The sequence below is a fragment of the Telopea speciosissima genome, unplaced genomic scaffold, assembly GCF_018873765.1.
Source record: "Telopea speciosissima isolate NSW1024214 ecotype Mountain lineage unplaced genomic scaffold, Tspe_v1 Tspe_v1.0026, whole genome shotgun sequence".
Classification (NCBI taxonomy): domain Eukaryota; kingdom Viridiplantae; phylum Streptophyta; class Magnoliopsida; order Proteales; family Proteaceae; genus Telopea; species Telopea speciosissima.
Genome location: NW_025317362.1, coordinates 24,660 through 32,454, shown reverse-complemented (window position 1 = coordinate 32,454; position 7,795 = coordinate 24,660).

The following is a 7,795-nucleotide window of genomic DNA, read 5'->3' as shown; positions in this document are numbered from 1 at the left end:
CGACTTCCAATGGCATGCCCGGATCCGTAAACTTTCTCTTCGACGGTCGAGGAGTGGAGGAGGGGCCGGGTGGACTGCTTGTTCCAAGCGGTATGGTGCTGTGGATAGTGTTGGCTCGGGAAGAGGAAGTGGAGGAAGAGCAGCTACCATCATTGTGTTCACCTCCTTGTTTCTCGGCCGGGAGGTCTCCTACTATTGCTTGCTTCATAGGAACCTTGCGGTATCGACATCCTGTGGGAGATTCTCCTCATGAATTGCATCTTCAACTTGTTCGCGCGACAATCAAGCTATCAAAAGTGGTGATGCCTTGTCCAAATATGTATGTACGGTATGGATGCCGCAACCCCTTCATAAGCATGCTGACTGCTCTCTCGCGCTGGGTCGGTCCCACATCCGAGCTTTGTCACGAAACCTTTTCGGGTAGCTATTGAACCCTTCGTCAGGCAATTGCTTTGTTGTCTCTAATTCTCACCGGTCAATTCCCTCGGTGTTGTAGGAGTATTGACGGGAGAAAGCCTTCATCATGTCTTCCCAAGTCCGAATCACGAGATGGATCTAAGGCCATCGACCAACGGTGAGCAACACCGGTTAGTGAAAATTGGAAAGCTTGGCCCAACTGTTCATCCTGGAAACCACGAGACTTCAATCGGCCGATGAAAGACCTCAAGTGGGTACGAGGATCTCCTCTACCATCAAACTTCTCGGTCTTCCACTTAAATCATCGGGAGTGTTGCATGGGGAAAAAGCATAATCCTTCGAGATCGATGATTTGATCCTCAACTCCTTTCGAGTTTCGATTGTATGCTCAAGTCGATAGAACTTATCTTCCCAAGTCTTATCCTGTTGACTTTCTTTGTGTTTGTCGGCAGGAGTGGAATCGATCACGACTTGGTCCTCACGTCAGTTGCTAGGGTTGGTGGTGTAGGTTGATGCGGGAAGAATCCTGGAGGATAAAGAGGATCCGATTACACCGAGTATTTGGTGTACGGTTGGGATTCCCTTGTGTCCTCATAGTTGTCATCATGTTCACCATCATCTGTTCCATTTTGGCCATTAATGCTTTTCCATTGCTTCCCATCCGAGGGGATCACCATGCTCACTCATTCTGCCTAAACTAATGGAACTTCCGAACTCTTTGATGTGACACTTGACGGAGGCAAAGAAGGAATTCGACAAGTGCGCTTGTAGTGGGATCTCGACCCAAGGCTCTCTCGACAAGAAACTCTTTGACGAGAAATGATGTGAGGCGGGGGAGATTACAGTGTCGACTTTGTATGACCCCTTGATAAGAGGAGAAAGGGAAGTGTGAGAATAATGGAGGTGATGATCTCTCTTCTAAACACGGTCTTAGACATTCGGCATACAATGGGGGACTCGAACACACAAAAATTAGCTCAAAGGGAGTACCACCAACTCAAGAGCACATTAAGGAAAGGCATACCCAAATTGGGGGAACCCTCTTTTGACAAAACAAACAAGATGGTCCAAACAAGAATTTCATGCAGCCAACACTACCTTGAGGCAGTCACCAAAGACCATATGGACCATATGGTGGATAAATTCGGATCTTCCCCTACGCCGGACAAAAATGTAAAACCTTTACCAGGTTGAGATCTATGCCACATTGGATTGATTATCGAGGAGTAGGCATCACCCTATAGTTCCAATCTTGTGGTGTGGACGTAAAAACCAACACTGGTGTAGTTATAAACACTTGCCCTAATGTTAAAGTCAAATCCTTATTCATCTGTCAATAGATGGGAGACCAAACTAGTAGGATTGGCTATAAAGGAATTCGGAATGGACCGAGACAAAGTATAGTTAATTGTGGCGCTCCTACGCATTGGGTCTATGTTCAATACATGATGCATGCATAGGGTAGGCTATAGGACAGAAAAGGTCACCCTTGACAGAACCGATATACCTATCGCTCGTATGTACGAAGCAAGTCGAGGGTACGTGGTTCCTTTGATATACCAAAGGTACGATATCAAGGGCTATAGCTTCGCCGCGGATTACCCATGACTACACATGGGTTCCAACGACTAACCACGAGGTTGAGTGATTCCATGCGGTGAGTGTGTGCCGCGAATGTGATGCGGAAGTGGCTATCATTCGACCTCGAGTACTTAGTATGATGTGCCCCACCTCCTCGGGGGTAGAGGCACAACAGGGAATACCCTTGTCGTTTGATTTCACTCCGAGCACGATGCATGATGTAGTTAGTACAATCACAATATATACAAACAATTATGTATAACACAATAAGTATACAACAAAGAGTGGTCAATCAGAAGTCTGACAGTCCCCAGCGGAGTCGCCACTGTAGGTGCAGCGAACGAAGGGTCGCTGAGCGTGCACCCAGGGGGAAAGAAAGAAAATGGGAAAATGGGAGTTGCCACCTAGATTTAGGGTCTAGGACCCATGAATGGTGCCCCTCCTTCGCAGAAGGGGCGCTAATTTAACTCCAATGACTCAATGGATGGTCTGCCCCAGATCTCTGGGTAAGTGTCAAGTTACGGGCTGGGAAGGTGTTAGGCACCCAGCAATCGCTCGATCGACGACCGGTCTTCCTAGACCAAACTCTGTTGTGTACTGTTGTGTTATACATATTATGCACCTAATTAAACTAATTTTTTTTTTTGAAGATTTTTTTTATTAACTTGATTGAAATTTATGAACCTAATTAGGCTAATTAAGATTAATGTTTTAATCCTAATTACTACTCCTAAGTTTGGTGATTATGTACATTATGCATCCTAATTAAGCTAATTAATGGATTTTACCTAACTTAGAAAGCCTAACTCTATGGTCTAAAACATGGTTGACTGTAAAAAAGAAAACCAAGTCTAATTATATCATGGAGAAGGACAATTATATTGATAAGCAAAACAGCTCATAGGCCAAAATAGCCAAAATTACGAAAATGCCACTAAAGGGCCAAAATATGTACAAAGGCATGAAATCATATTTAAATGCTGTAAATAAGAAGAACATGATTAAATAACATTAACATCATGCATTTGGATCATCAAGAGCACATGAAATGGCAAGAAAATGTGGGGTGGTAAAAATTACCAAAATGCCCCTGTTATGGCAAACATGTAGAAAATGCATGATAATTCATGAAAATGCTGACTTATGCTTAAAACATGTTTATTAAATGTTAAAACATGCGGCAAAAGTAACAAGAGCCTTTCCAGGGTCCTAAGCAAGGTTTGGTCACAAAATGACCAAAAGGCTCCTAAGGGCAAAATGGCAAAAGTGTCAAAAGACACTTAGAATCATTGTAGGCATCGAAAGTGATCTTAAACATCCTAAAATGACTGAACACACCAAATGATATTCCAGAATGATAGCCTAGGCCCACGTTTAGTAAATTACCAAAATGCCCCTAGAGGGCGCAAATGACTTTGTATGCATATCTATCAAGCATGATGGTCACGTATGCATATGAAAACATCCTAAACCATTCTAAAACAGCATGTCATGCATAAAAACATTTTTTCCTATTTTTCCAAAATTTTTCATTATAATTAGAAAAATGACATTTATACCCCTAAATGAGGTGGGAAATGTATAAAAGCTATCAAACATGCATGTCAGTGGATAATGATTCCATAAAATCAAGCATGATGAAATATGCATTCCATAATTTTTTTGTGAATTTTTATTATTTTTAATATTTTTTGAAATGCTAAAAAAGAAGGGAAAACAAAGAAAAATACAAAATCCCCATCACATATCCGAATTGGATCAAACCAGAGCCCATTCCCAGTAATTAAAACATGATCTTTAACATGGTCATAATAACAGTTATGTCCAAATACCCACCCACAAGTTCAGATTTTACATAATCCGAAATCCTTTACAGGGGCAAAAATATCACAAAAAAAATGATTTGGAGCTTGAGAAAATTAATGAATGTCAAACATAGTGACAAACATCATCCGTGAAAATTTCGTATTTTTTTCACTCTTGAATTATTTTTAACATTTTTATAATTGAAAAACAACCTTTGTTGTAAAGAAAATCAAAACAAATACTTAGAAATAAGTAAAAAATATGGGAAAATACCCTTGAAGCGTGGAAGTGCCTAGGCTCAGCTTGAGTAACCTTGTGTGACCATAAATAGTCGCCGGAAACCTCCAAAAGCCGCTCCAAGTGTGGTTGCTCCGAATGGCAAAAGTGGTGAAGAAGGGGTATTTATGGAATTTTATATCAGTAATGAAGCATAACCTATGGATGAGAAAACCATGGTTGGAAAGAGGGGATCAAGGAATACGTGAAGGTAATTTTTCACTAATTTTTCTTTGTCCCTACACCCTCCAAATGGCCTCCTATTTATAGGAGGAAATCTGTTCGAGGAAAGGTCTCAAAGACCCTTGGGGCCTTAATGGCTATGGGCTGGCTTGCGTGTGGCCAGGCTTCCTGAGCAGCCTGGGCTTGCGTGTGCCTAGGCTTGCTGTGCAGCCTGGGCATGCGTGTGCCTAGGCCTGCTAGGCAGGTGGGCATGGGTGATGGGCCATGTGTGGCTCAGCCTAAATGGTGGGGGCTTGTCCCCTGCCGACAGTCCAGCTGGGCCGGGTCAGACTGGGTTGACTCGGTTTGGGTCAACTCAGTTTGACCCACCTTTTTTATTTTATTTATTTTTTAATAAACCATTTAAAGATTCTATTTTAAAGGTCCACGTTCAAATGCTAATATCTCCCAATCCATGTGGCCGATTTTGACACGCCACATATTGCCGCGAAAGTCTCAACCTGTACTTTCCATCCGTGTGGCAGATATGGCTGGATTTTGCCTAAAAATGGCACGGATATTGAGGAAAGCACATAAATGGTGTTTCACACCGATCAAGGTCCAAATGATACCAAAATTACATGAAATTTTACGTGTAAGCACAATATGACCAAATAAAGTTATCCAAATGATATTAGGTCACATCGGGTGGATCGGGTACCAAGAACCATGCCAGGGGCAAAACGGTCATTTTCACAAAAGTTACCCGATTTGGCCGAAACTTTACGTGAAAACTTAATATGACCAAATCCCAAAGTATTTTGGACTAAATCGGGTGGTCTAGATACCGAGAACCGTGCCAGGGGCAAAATGGTCATTTTCATGAAAGGTGTTGGATTTGGGTGAAACTTTAAATGTGAACTTAAAATGGTTAAATACGGCTATGTTAACGGTTTAGGCTCTATTTGGGATAGTTTGGTTACAAAAAGTGGGGTAGGGGTAATTTGGTAATTCTTGCCATTTAGTCACCACACGAGTTACGTCCTTAACCATCATTGCCAAGACATACTTCCAAGGTGTCAAAATGTGGTGTCTACAGGTACCACTGTAGAGTTCAAAGGTGGGTAGCCTGAACCTGGATGGGAGTGAGGCTGACATGATCTCTTCTGAGAAGGGGTGCTGTCCAGGGATTGAATGTGTCTCGCCTTTGGTCTGCTTCTTCAACCCTTCCAATTTCTCGTCTAACTCTCGGAGTCTCTTGTTTAGCTCTTCATCTCGTGTTTGTCCCTCACGTCTGATTGGTCATTCGTTGCGTGCTCGTTCGCGTCCTCTCCTAGAAGTCCCCTCCCTCCTTGACTGTTGGCGGGATGGTGAAAGGTCACGCCATGATGAATCTTATCTTAAACATGAGGGGGTTCCTTCACGGTAAGTCCGGCTTCGCTCTGGTACATGACTTCCCCCTAGTCGACCATCAAACACCGACCTCCGAATGGACCCTTAAGGGTTAGGTACCACGGATCAGTGTGATGGTATTCTCCCCCGATCTGACCGTGCTGGAGGATCTGTCGATCTCCCCCAAGGTTGGGAAGGCTCTCCCCGTTGCCTGGTGTGCCTCTCTGACCTGTCACCCCTGGGAGGTGTCCTTCTGGGGCTCTGCTCCTGTCGAGGGTCTGTCCTACGACGGTGTGATGTTGCACGCTGCCTCAGGTAGTCGCGAAAGAGTTGTTGATCGTGGAGGATCTGTCGCTGCAAGTCGTTGATCTGACCCACAGTGGCGGGTGCATTGGGATCTGGTACTAGCTCCACGGGGGCTTCAATGGTTGCTTCAGCGTTGAGGTTGACTCCCCCAACCTGTTGGCTCTCTGGGATCTCCCTCTCCTGAGAGACATGGTCAGTGGCTCTGCGACGTGAACTCTCTGGAGGTGGTGATACGTTCCTCTCCCTCGCAGCATTGTTGGTGGAGGGAGCGGTCTTCTTGCCTCGTGGTGCCATGTTTGAACAGTAATGGAAACAAGCTAGTAGAGGTAATGGCTAGCGTCATTCCCACAGACGGCGCTAATCTGTTGCGTCAAAAAATCGTTCAGTGGTCCCTTTGAGTGCCGTAACCTGCAAAAGGACCAGAGTTACAAAGGAGAACCGGTGTGGTTCCGGCCTAGGACTCTCTGATGCCTAAGTCAGATCTCTCTGAGCAAACAGATGAGTGAATAAAACTCAAGATAGATGAGGGGGTAGAGTACCTTCCCTTTTATAGTAGACGGTGTGGAGAGTCCTAGTTTGATGGCGAGTGAGCCATAGAGTGGATAGAGACCCTGGGTAGCAGGGCTCTCCCGTGGTTGGTTGCCTCCTTGCAGGAGGGAGTATCCCAGTGATGTTGGGATCCTTAATAGATAAGCACGGGCATGTGGCGATATCGCCTTTAGTGTTTGAGTCCGTCCGGGTGACGTGACCTCTAGGCGGTGGCCTAGAGTCCTGGAGATGGCGTGTGTCTACTGCGATATAGTTGGAGCACCGGCGTGGTGCCACAGAGGTCCCGTCTGGGGAGGTTGCGCCCGTGGTGGAGAGGTAGTGCTCATGTGGAGAGGTCGCGCCCATGTGGGGAGGTCGCGCCCATGTGGAGAGGCCGCACCCAAGGGTGGAGGTCGCGCCCATGTGGAGAGATCTCACCCATGTGGAGAGGCCGCACCCATGCGGAGAGGTTGCACCCATGTGGAGAGGTCGCACCCATGGTGAGGCCGCTCCCATGGTGGAGGTCTCGCCCATGGTGGGGGTCGCGCCCGTGGTGAGGAGGCCGAGGCTGGGAAGCCACGTCTAAGGGGGCCACATCTAAGGAGGCCACGCCCATGGAGGCCGACTTTCCCATTGGACCAGAGACACGTGGCAGCTCACGATTGGCCGGTGTGATTTTGGGTCTATTAGATTGTTTGGATTTTTTTTTATTTTTTCAATTACTCAATTTATTACATTGTAATGTTGATACATCCGGTTACCAATTTGGCCGATTCAACTCCAATCCTTAAAAACCTTGACCGTACATTTTGCGCAGTATTTTACATAAAATTATATTTTATTCTAACACAATTTAGTTTCATCTTGAATGGAATTTCTTGAATTTAACCCATTTTTTATATCTTTTTTACAAACTTATTACAATAATTGTTGCATTTTATTTAATATTTCACATCTCGTTGAGGACAAGTTTTGTTGTTCATATGTTAAGGGCTGGTAAGGTTTTGCGCGTTGTATCGAATTAAACCACATGCTCCACCGCTTGTGCAGGCCCTCGTCAGCGCCTTTGAGTTTCGTTTTTACGACCGTACTCCCCAGGCGGAGTATTTCACGCGTTAGCTGGGCCCCTGCTCCTTATACACGATTGTTATGAATACCAATGAGACCCACCCTTACTACCAAACGAATTATATCCCTCCCAAAACAACAGATTATGAGGCGTCTTACAACCATTGGGTCTGACATAGGGGGGTGTGGAAACGTGTACAATGATGTGGAATTGTGTATGTATATACAGGCATATTCTTGATAGGATTGCCGAGAAAGG